This window comes from Canis lupus, chromosome 28 (genome assembly GCF_048164855.1).
Source record: "Canis lupus baileyi chromosome 28, mCanLup2.hap1, whole genome shotgun sequence".
In the NCBI taxonomy this organism is placed as follows: Eukaryota; Metazoa; Chordata; class Mammalia; order Carnivora; family Canidae; genus Canis; species Canis lupus.
The window spans coordinates 16847597-16859746 of record NC_132865.1 but is presented as its reverse complement, the minus strand read 5'-3'; the positions used below and the strand labels follow the sequence as shown (position 1 = coordinate 16859746).

General features: G+C 33.6%; 1 long non-coding RNA gene across 1 annotated transcript in view; it reads left to right on the top strand.

Moving 5' to 3' along the window:
* Positions 1-11944, top strand: part of LOC140619961 (uncharacterized) — a 28432-nt gene extending 16488 nt beyond the window's left edge. Inside the window, exons 2-3 of the long non-coding RNA XR_012019718.1 lie at positions 9576-9679; positions 10807-11944. This is a non-coding gene — a long non-coding RNA (uncharacterized lncRNA). The remainder of the gene's footprint in view (positions 1-9575; positions 9680-10806) is intronic.
* Positions 11945-12150: the final 206 nt, after the last annotated feature.

Here is a 12150-nt window from a genome sequence, read left to right as displayed (position 1 = left end):
CAATTTCTTTTTATTTCATCAGTGTTTGTGTCATATTTTTATTTCTTTGACTTACCTTTTGACTTACCTTTTTTAAATTTGGGATGAAATTGTAAATAACAATATCATAGTTTCAGAGGCAAAACATAACTTTATAGTTGTATACACTGCAAAGCAGTTGCCACAATAAGTCTAGTTACCATCTGTCACCATACAATTGACCCGCTTCACACATTTTGTCCATCCTAACTCTCTTCTCCTCTAATAGACACTAATCTGTTCTCTATATCTGTATGTTTTGCTTTGTTTATCGTCTTTTTTTTTGTTTTTTTAGATTTCAAATATATGTGAAATCATAGAGCATTTGTCTCTCTCTGACTCATTTCACTTACCATAATGCCCTCAAAGTCAATTCATGCCACGAATAGCAAGATTTCTTCTTTTTTATGACTGAGTAGCTTTTGAGGAACCTCCATACTATTTTCCATAGTGAGTGGACCAATTAACATTCCCATTACTAGGGTGTGAAGTTTCCCTTTTCTCCATATCCTCTCCAGTACTTGTTATTTCTTGTCATTTTGATAATGGCTAATCTAACAGGTGTCAGGTGATGTATCATGGTGGTTTTGGTTTGTATTTTCCTAATAATTAGTGATGTTGAACACCCTTTCATGTATTTGTTGGCCATCTGTATGTCTTCTTTGGAAAAGTCTCTGTTTAGATCCTCTGCCCATAATATGCCCATAGATATGTTGGAACTTATAATTCTATTCTCTAGGTCTTTTAAAGTCACTATTCTCTTTTTAAAAATTTCTTTTTGCTATCTTTGTTCATTCCAAATCATATGATGATGATGATGATGATGATTGCTATTGAGTGGAGTTATTTACATATTTTGGATATTAACCCCTTATCAGGTATATGATATGTAAATAATTTCTTCCATTCAGTAAGTTGGCTTTTTAGTTTGTTGATGGTTTCCTCTGCTGTGCAGATGCTTTTTAGTTTGATGTAGTCACATTTGTTTATTTTTGCTATTGCTCTCTCTGCTTTTGGTGTTAGATGCAAAAATTTAGTGCTTTCATTCTTTATTACTTTAATATGGTTCTTTCCATTTTCTTTATTCTTTTATACTAAAAATCATATTAAAGATGTGTTGGAACTTATAATTCTATTCTCTAGGTCTTTTAACGTCACTATTCTCTTTTTAAAAATTTCTTTTTGCTATCTTTGTTCATTCCAACTAATTTTTACAGATTTTTAAAAAATATTTTATTTATTTATTCATGAGAAACACACACAGAGAGAAGCAGAGACATAGGCAGAGAGAGAAGCAGTCTACTTGTGGGGAGCCTTTTGTGGGGCTAGATCCCAGGACCCTGGGATCACGACCTGAGCCAAAGGCAGACACTCAACCACTGAGCCACCCAGGTGCCCCAATTTTTACAGATTTATTTTCCAGGTAACTAACTTTCACTTTAGCTGCTTCTAAATACTTCTAATTGACTATAATTTTTTTTTTAATTCAAATAACTGGGCAGCCCCGGTGGCGCCGCGGTTTAGCACCGCCTGCAGCCCGGGTATGATCCTGGAGACCCAGGATCGAGTCCCACGTCAGGCTCCCTGCACGGAGCCTGCTTCTCCCTCTGCCTGTCTCTCTCTCTCTCTCTGTCTCTGTCTCTATGAATAAATAAATAAAATCTTAAAAAAAAATAAATAAATTCAAATAACTGAATGTTTCAGTGTTTCATTTCTTTTAAAATATACTTGTTCTTTTATATGATGTCATATCATCTTTTTATTTTAATCGCTGTAATATTTTTCATTTTATACCATCTCTATCATACTGTTTTATTTTCAACAAGTCTTAGAGTCTAATCCTATTGTTCATTGCATCTAACTATTTTTTGTTATGGTTTCCTATTTTGTTTTGTTATTTTAGCTTGCGTGTCTTCAGTGAGCCTCTGTGTGTGTGTGTGTGTGTGTATCTGTCTGTCTGTCTGTCTGTGTGGTTTTCCTGAGCATGTATTTCTGTGATATGGGCTGTTTTTCTTTCTGTCATATGCCCCAAAAGTAACAGTAGCCTGAGTGGAAATTCCCATGCCATTCATGTGAATTTAAATCTCAAAGTCATTTAAATTGCAAGCTTGTGATTAGAAAGATTAGGTTTAAGTTTCTTTGCTATATTCCTGTGTTATTAGGTAGTTTTTTTCTGGATTACTTCTTCAATGAAGATATGGTGTACTCAGAATCCAGGCTTAATGTATCCCAACTCCCTATCTGTCAGGATCCTAAGTTTTCTTCCCTTTCACCATGTGGTCACTATATCTAAATGTCAAACTTATTATACTGTCAAGGCCTCTGCCCCTGTAACCTGACACAACTGTAGTAGGAAGTCATGTACTAAATGACCTGTTTTTTTTTTTCCGGCCAAATGTTTTGGCATGTTTATTGTTCATCTTTTGAATGTCCTTTTTTAAAAATTAAAAAAAATTGAAGTATAATTGACATATTAATTTTAGATGTATAACATAATGATTTTATACTTGCATATATTGTGAAATGATCACCATAATAAGTCTAATTAACATCTCTCACCATAGTAAGCAAAACAATTTTTTTATTGTGATGAATGCTTTTGAGATCTATTCTTTTAGCAATTTTCAAATATGTAGTGCAGCATTAGTAACAATGGTCACCATGCTATATATTCATCCCCATGACTTACTTATTTTATAACTGGAAGTATGTACCTTTTGAGTCCTTTCACCTGTTTTGCCCATCCCTCAACTCCCAACCCCTGGCAACCATCAATCTGTTCTCTGTATCTGTTGAACCTGTTTGGTTTATATTGTTTGTATGATGTGAGACCATACACTATTTGTCTTTCTCTGATTTATTTCATAAAATATAATGGCCTCAAGTCCATCCATATTGTTGAAAAATGCAGTAAGTAACCTGTTTTTATAATGGCAAATTTTACTTAAAATATTACTCTTTACTTGCATAGTACCATGGAAAAAATGATTACTATTTGTTAATCTTTCACTGATGATTTGACAACCCCAATGAGCATGTTATTGTATGTGCTTCAGGTCAAGTTATAGGAGATAAGAATGCAGATGCAGAAGGCATGGGAAAAACTGCTGAAGGGGTTCCTTTTTTTTTTTTTTTTTTCTTTTTTAAAGATTTTATTTGTTTGAGAGACAGAGAGAGAGAGAGAGGCAGAGACATTGGCAGAGGGAGAAGCAGGCTTCACGCAGGGAGCCCGATGTGGGACTCCATCCCGTGTTTCCAGGATCACACCCTGGGTTGAAGGCAGACCCTCAACCACTGAGCTACCCAGGCGTCCCGTGCTGAAGGAGTTCTTACAAAAATACTTCAAATTTCCGTACTTGAAAAAATGTCATGATATTTTTGTCTTTCAGCCACATTTCTCTCATACAGTTGATATGACATTTATAGATGGATAGTATAGTAGGCTGAATAATGGTCCCGAAGATATCAAGTCCTAATCCCTAAAACCTGTAAATGATATCTTATTTGGAAAAGATCTTGAGATGGGAAGGTTATCCTGAATCATTGGCAGGTCCTGAATTCAGTCACAAGTGCTTTGTTAAGAGACAAGCAGAGGGAGATTTGACACAGATGGAGGAGAAGCTGATGTGAAGATGGAGCAGAGAGAGATCCGAAGAAACTGACTTTGACGATTGAAGTGATGCAGCCACAAGCCAAGAAATGCTGGTAGCCACCAGAAGCTGGAGGAGGCAAGGAATGGACTCTTTCTTTAGAACCTCCAGAGGGAACATGGCCTTCGTAACATCTTGATTTCAGGCCAGTGAGACTGATTTTGGATTTCCAGCCTCCAGAACCATGAGATAATAATTGTCTTTTCTTTTAAGACACTGAGTCTGTGGTAATTTGTTCCAGCAGTCACAAGAAAACTCATGAATGGAGTTAACCTACATTGCAGGGAGCAGAAAACTGCTAAATAAATATTCCAAAAAAATAACTATTTCTTGAGTGGTCTCTTTAATATTTAGCAAAAGAATAGCTTTTTCATGTTTTTAGGGAGGCCTATGATTCTAAGATAATCTTTAAGAATGTCATAAGAAATGACGAAATTATTAGCCAAGAAGAAAATTTTTTCTTATTTAACTGGCACATTGTAATAAGAAATTTGGGAGTTAAAAAGATCTTTTCAAAAGGAATTATAATTAATATACAGTGTTATATTAAGTACATATATAGTGATTAAGTAATTCTATACAGTGCTCAGTGCTCATCATGATAAGTGTATTCTTAATCTTCTCTCTATTTCACCTATCCCTCCACCACCTCCGCTCTGGCAATTACCAGTTTGTTCTCTATATTTAAGTGGTTTTTGTTTTGTTTTGTTTTGTGTTTGTCTCTCTTGCCTTTGTTCATTTTGTTTCTTAAATTCACACATGAATGAAAGGTTTTTAAAGCTTTAGCGTGATGGAATTTTCTAGTCACAAATGCTTTCCTTGTATTCCAGCAACATTAATTGAGGGGCACCTAATGTAGTCCTGGGCTGCGAGTTATGCAGCAGGTATACCATTCTTGCTGGATCAGAGGACTTATGTAAAGGCATCTTAGGAGATAAATTTAGAGTAATTTCTGGCATATTGAAAAAGCGTCATAATGATAGTTAAATATATGGACATTGGAGTCTGCTAGTCTAGGCTAGGAATTCTTTCTCTTACTGGCTGTATGACTTTAGTCAAATTACTTATATTCTCTTATAGAGATGATATTAGTATAACCAGCTGGAGTTGTTATAAAGATTAAAGAAACTCATATACCCAAAGTAATAAGCATAATGCCTAGCATTTGGTAAATAGGCAATGGGTAGTCAGTAAATGACATTGAGGCAGGGAAGAAGAGGACCAGATGTACACCTTAGACAGATACATTTGGTCACGTGTTTTTGGCTGGTAGTAGGTGGGAAAGGACTGTAGGAAGGAATTTATGACCTGACACAGTGCTTTCCAGGAAGGGGTCTTTGCATAAAACAAAACATACCTGTGGGGTATCCTGTAATGGGTACTATTAAGGATGTTCTTAATAAATGTTTGGTAAAGATGAGTTCATTTCCCTAGTCATGTACGAGGTCTATTAAAATATAATAAAGCAATAGAAGTTATTTAACTATATGGTAAACAAACAAACAGAATGCAGCTACAAAAAAATTCAAGAGTTTTATCAGGTTAACAAAATCTGAATACAAAATAAATAATTCTGTTCAAAGTAAGGCAGAGATATTTTTACCTTTCTTACCTGTTGGCAAATATCTGAACATTTCATAAGCCTTTTTTCCTTTTGATTTGTTTGCCACTGAATTCTCAAGTTATTCTTTCTGCCCATTGCACAGTATCCGAGTTTTATAGCCAAGATGAATGAATACACATTTTTTAAGATACATTCTGAGAAAAATATGTAAATCAGTTTGGCAAACATAAAAAAATCAATTTCCACAGTTAAATATTAGCTTACCAATGCACTTTACATTTTTTCAAACACTCATTGATTGCAATAAAAATATTGTTTTATAAAAACTCAATTTCCAAAAGTTTTCAATTATCATACTGTAAACAGGGATTTAATGGAGATGAGAAATAAACCTGGGCTTTCATCTTTTTCTTTACAACTTGAGAAGTAGAGATTAATGACAGTATTTGACCCACCCTGGACACTGGCTACAATCCAGGTGGTATCCAGAAATAAGCAATGCCAGCAATACACAGATTTGTGCTACCAGGACCAGAGAGTTCCCCACAGCATTCTCTATCACCCTGGCTGTGTGGTACAGACTTCCCATTCCCTTTAGGTCAAATTTCTCAGTTGTTTTTGCTGTCCATTGCATGTTATATTTGTGCTTCAAGGCCAAGTTGGAATTATATACTTTTCTTTCAGCTAAATTTAGAGAAAAATATGTAGATTAGTTGGGCTAACATTTAAAGACATTTATTTCCACATTTAGATATTTTTCTTAGGTGATTTCTGCCCTGTATTTTCCTTTCCTACAACAATACAAATTAATTTTGTAATGAGATGGAAAGGTCATATGTCTTTTTTGTAAAGGTTTGCTATGCCTTTTGAAATACTCAAAAAAAAAATCCGACAATGTGCAAACTATTTTACTATACCACATTATTTTTATATTTTGTTTAAGGAAAAATGAGCTAACAGTACAAAAACTATTTTACTATATATCACAATCTTTTTATTTTTTCCCCTTTTTTTCTTGTAATAGCAATGAGGAAAATGAATATCCAATGAACCATTATTTCACCAAAACCCAAGTCCGTTGGAGTGCTGGATAGCCCAGCAGAGTCATGCTGTAATGCAAAGTTTCTGAAATCGAGCTTTAGAGACCTCTTCAGATTGTCATGGAGAAAGGGGGAATCTAAATCCTCTTCAGATTGTCATGGAGAAAGGGGGAATCTAAATCCATTGTAAAAGAATTTTACAATTCTTTAAAAATTTTAAAATATTAAATATACAGTTTAGAGGTTATTGATTTGTAGATTGTATACCTAGGATAATGAAGAGACTACAGTGCAGGCATTCCTTGTTTTATAATGCCAATTACATGTGAATTTCTAAACTTAGTGAAGTAATTTTTTCAAATTGAATCATATTTTACTACCATGTTTCATTTCAAGGAAATCTTTGATAGTAACTTTTAAAATTAAAGAATAGATTATTTCGTAAAAATTTTCTATGGCTTTTCAAGTAGTTAAGTTTTGTAAATCAGCGAACTTCTACTGACTAATGTTGAACCATTTCCTGAGTTATAAATTGATTTCCTCATTGAGATGCTATTTTTAGATCATCTTCAGTATTTTTAAATCCTTATTTGGATGTACTGCTATCTTGTTAGATGATTATGATTCATCAAACTATTTTTCAAAAAATCTTCCTAAAATTGGCTAATAATATGTTATTAGGAGCAATTTTGGTATGAAGGCAAATCTGTAACTGTCTGTAAAACCAAGTTTTAATCATTTGATGAGACTCTTCTAAGGATTCTGAAAATTGCATCAATGTTTTTAAAGATCATTATAGAATTTTTAGCAGTGCAGCATAAAAATCTGTATGTGAGAAATTAATGGGCTTCCCTTACATTACTTTCTGCTGCCATGGGCATCTTCTGTCACTCTTCTCATCAATATTCTCCTAACATGAGGCAAAAGGAGGTGAGTGACCCGGAGGGAAAGAGGCGACCTGGTGAGCTCTTCAGTCCTTGGAGCACCTGTTATCCATGGATTTCAAAGCACTTAATCCAGTTTGATGGTCCTGTGAGTTAAGAAGTGCTTTACTACTTGGCTGTGAGCTTGTCATAGGTCTCCAGTACATTATTGGAAAATACAACCCCTGGGCTATTTTCCTGACTCCTGGGTCAATGTTCACGTCAAGAGATGACACTTGAGCCTTGGCTGACAGGGGGATTGGGTGCTGATGGTTAACACTATGAGTAATTGATCTTTTTGCTTCCTGTTTATTCATATGTACAAACCTGAAAAATTAAATATCTCCACACTGTATGATTCCAGTATTTGGAGAATTATGATCTTCTCCCATGGAAATATGAATAAATTAAGGAACATATGATTGTGCCATGAACAATTGAAGTCAAAGAAAGGAATAGAATAACTAAAAAAAAAAAAAGCTTGGTGATAAAATATAATTCAGAGGAATTATGTTAAGGCATAAACCAGTTATGAGATATTTATAGACTTTGACTTTGTAAAGCAACTTTGCATTTGACTGTGTTTATTAGTGAATGGGAATTTATTTCCCTATATTGAATGAGCATTTCTTGGCAGGCAAACTGTGCACAAGCTACAATGAGCTTCAATGAAGTGCTTTCACATTCCCTTCCCACTGAGTTGAAAGCCTTCTTATATTCTCTCAAGTGTGTTTCTTTTCTCATGGAGGATGGCTTTGTTGAAAATTGCTTCCTCTTCTCTTGATTATTGAATCAGATATTATATTCAGTTCTTCAATACTTTATAGAATGTTGGTGAAAAATGAAATATAATGAGTGTGATTCTTCCCTATATTTTGAAGGCTATGTAGATTCAGTTCTAAAGAATTTAGTGGGGCGAAGCCAGTATTGGAAGAGGGATATTATTTAACTGACTTTTCTCTTTCTCTGTAACTGCTTCCCTCACATCCCTGCTCCATCATTATGATACTCTTCATTTCTAGCATTTTCTTTGTATTTCAACAGCCAGAGTCAGCCTTTAGTATACTTATTTTGAGTCGACCCTTTGCTCAAGCACAGAGGACTCATGTGACCAAAGGTAGTCTGCTGTTATTCCCAAATAGACCAATGTCCTGTACTGTAGATTTTAATTTTTTTCTTCCATTTTTAGTCACTGTTAATATTAACTTGACCTTAGAATATTGCTAATTTACTAAGAAAAAATAGAATGTAATTAAGGCACCAAAGATGAATATGAAAAAAATGTATACCTTTTCCATACACTTCAATTCAAAATGTCAAAGGATTGAAAAAATCCTGAACTTATACTTCAACTTTGCCACCTCATTGTTATGCTTCATTTCATAAAAATATGGACTAAATCTCATCACAATTATATTGTAATATTTTTGCTTTTTTGTGTTGGCATACTCTAATAATTTTATTTCATCCATTCATGAGCAGTTGGGTATAGTTGTTAAATCATAACCTCTGGAGCCAAACTCTTCTGTGTCTGTCAAGTCCTGCCTGTGCCTGAGGTTTCTCATTTATAACATGAAAGTAGGTTTGCTGCATTAAATGAGTTTACAAATATAGTGGTTGGCACATAGTACATGCTATGTCAGTTTCTTCTATTGTTATTCACTAGAATAACAATAAATCATTCATATTCATGAAAGATTTATTGAGCCCTTACTATGTGCCTCAATGGTGATCTTATAATGCTAAAAAATATTGAAGGGCAAATATTAATTTAATGATCACTTAAATTGAATTTTAAATTGTGATAAAAATGTCAGTTAAAATGCAGGAAAGTAGGAAATACTGTTGATGGAAAATAAGATCGAAAAACAAGAGAATCTGATTTATTTTGGAGGGAATGGTTATTCAGCGAAGAAACATTTAATGAAGATCTGAAAGATAATGAAAATGCATTGATTTAGGAGTGATCTAGAATGTTTTAGAAAGAGAACTTGACAAAATTAGTGAAGGGGTCATTGATACTAAAGTATCCCAGAATTGGAGAGAAATGGATCTAATAGCAGCAGAAGAAAAGCACCTATTTAAACAAAAAAATAATAAGAAACTGGGACAAATGCAGGCAAGTTCACAGTTTTGCTGGCAGGGAATTTTCTTCTCATTGCTTATTTACTCTCTGGTTGAAGGTGACACTCTCTGATGAAAATGAGGTTTCTGTGAGAATACTGGTGGTTTGAGGATCATGCAGAGGGTTTGAAATCTTTGTGTGGAGAACAGGAAAGTGGCTTGATCAATGTATGTGGTACAGTTACCAGGTAGTGTTGAGTGTTCAGTTAAGATTGGTGAGTTATTAATTTACACATTCCCTGTTGTTTTTCTCTAGCAAGGCTCAGATGCCTGAGGTTAGACCTGAAGAAAGAACATTATTGGGACCACCAAAATTTGAGGTCTCTCAAGTGGGTAAAATGCAGAGACAGAAGAATAGAGGTAGGTATTATAAAGGTAATAGTTAGAATCATGTTTGATAAGATTTTAGTTCAGTATAGAGGTAGGTGATGTCATAAAGGACTATTTATAGGGAGATACTAGAGGGATCAAAAAATTGAAGTTTTCTGTTGTAATGATTTGTAGGGTTATAGTTAGTATAGTTAAATAACAATTAATATAAAACAAAAACTGGTAATTATGGGGAGAATTCTTAAAATACCAATATTAAAAATGGAAGATTTTTAGGTTCTAGTGTTTGTACAGGGAAGTGGATGACCAAAGAGAGGCACTGGTGGTAAGGAACTAAGAGGTCAGGATTTGAAATGAGTTGTACATGTGACTTTTAAAATCTCCCTGAGTGATAGCAGAAATTGTCATGAGTAGAGAAACTGTGAGTTAACTCCCAAAATTTCAACAAATGGGAGGACTGGGTGGTGGGGGGTTGAGTCTGGGATCTTGACAGATGTGATTATGAGAGTAATATAGTAGATTGGAATGAGCTTCAAAAAAGCAGAGTTTTATTATAAAAGCATAAGGGAATGATTGTCTAGAGATATGAATATGAACAGTTCATAAAGGAAAAAGCAATTTTGTAAATCTTGCTTTTTAAAGAAATCATGGTTTTCATGATTTTCTCATAATTTGTCATTAAAATACTTTAATTTTTTTTTCACATAATTAAAGGTGGAATGTCAGTTTTGGCTGAGGGCTTAAAATGTCCTTTTAAAACTTGTCTGCTAAAAAACAAATAAATAAAATAAAAAAAATTCTCTGCTTTTTGAAACTTCAGTTTATTTAAAGAGCTTTGTTTTATTTATAAACATAAGTGCACACACATGCATTCTTTCTATAGGTAGAAACGCCACCATATAACATATCAGATGATACCGGATATTTGATGGTATACTGACAACTGCATGCATTTAAAGATTAAGAAAATATGTTAGAGTAAAATATGTCTACCAGAATATTTTTTAAAAAACAGAGAAAACATTATGATGAACTAAATGTGTGTTAAAATGTTGCATACAACTTTATCCATGCTCATACATTAGAAAGGTGGTTTAATCACCCATAAGAAATTACTAGCTTCTCTGTTCGTGAAGCATGACATTTCAATTGCACAGCCAATAAAAGAATTACATGAAGAGACCGAAATGATTTACTGTATGGAAAGCATCAAGACCAAGGTTACCATGGTGAACTACCTTTCTGCACACTCAAGGTCAAGTGAGAGTGACCCATCAATGGGCAACCTTCAGTTGAAACCTGGTATGGAATTGCTCTTACAATTGTTAGTTGGTTTCCTTCTTAAGTAATAAAGATGACTGTAACAGACCTGTTACTGTTATTTACCTATGCTCAATTTAAATTTGTAATTTAAAAACTGACGTTATTGGCAAGAAATTGTTAGAAGAACGCTAGTGTTTTTCAAAATCTCATAAATTGCAGCAGTGCCCTGTAATCATTTCCTGAAAATGTGGATACGTTAGGAAATGTTTACACATTTTTAATGTAAGTTGAAAGAGATTCCAGTTGTATTGTAGTTTTTAATGTTTAACCAGAATCATCTTTATTGTAAATCCTATCTTTATTCCATTGGGAGAGAGCGAAAGAGTATAAATAGTGTATACATATTATAAGATATTGTTATGTATAATTAATACCTTAAAATATGTCCGAAATTCTGGGAAGTTCATATATTGCTTTTTTTCAGATATGTTTTGTTGATGCATAAAAAGAGGACTGTACTAATAAATGTCTCTTGAATTACACATGGTGTAAGAAAATGAAAGCCTTTGGGTTATGAATCTTGGATTTAAAGAGGCAATCATCAAATATTTAAGATGAAAATGCAGTAACACATGCTTGCTGTCATGTGTAAGTTTGGTGAATGTTATGACAAGGTTTTTAAAACATTCATAGTTGGAGTATTTTTATGAAAATATTCATTAATTCAAACAGACATTCATATCTGGCAACCTGCATTTTAATCGTGATTTCTGGCTGCATGAGAAAATCGGTAAAGCCATGAAAGAATGGGTGAAATATATAGCAATCATGCTTAAATTATACATTATAAGGCATACATATCTGTACGTTGTCATATTATGCATTAAATTTAATGCATAAATCAGATTGTTATAATTCTGATGTCGCCAAAAGGCACAAAATATGACAAACAGGAGTAGGCATGTAGATATTATCATATTCAATAATTCAATGAGCATTTGTTTTATGCAAATTAACTTTCTGTTAATAAAGATTATACTCATTTATTACACCACTTCCATATGATAATTAAAAAAAGTCTTTTTTTTCTCTAGAAAATCATTACAAAATGTGAATAATGCATTTGTTTAATATCTATATAAACAAGATCTTACCATCAGATTAGTTCTGGAAATGAAAGCAATATTGATTTCTGTAATAATTTTTGTAATATGGCTACACTGCAATACTGAAGCTGC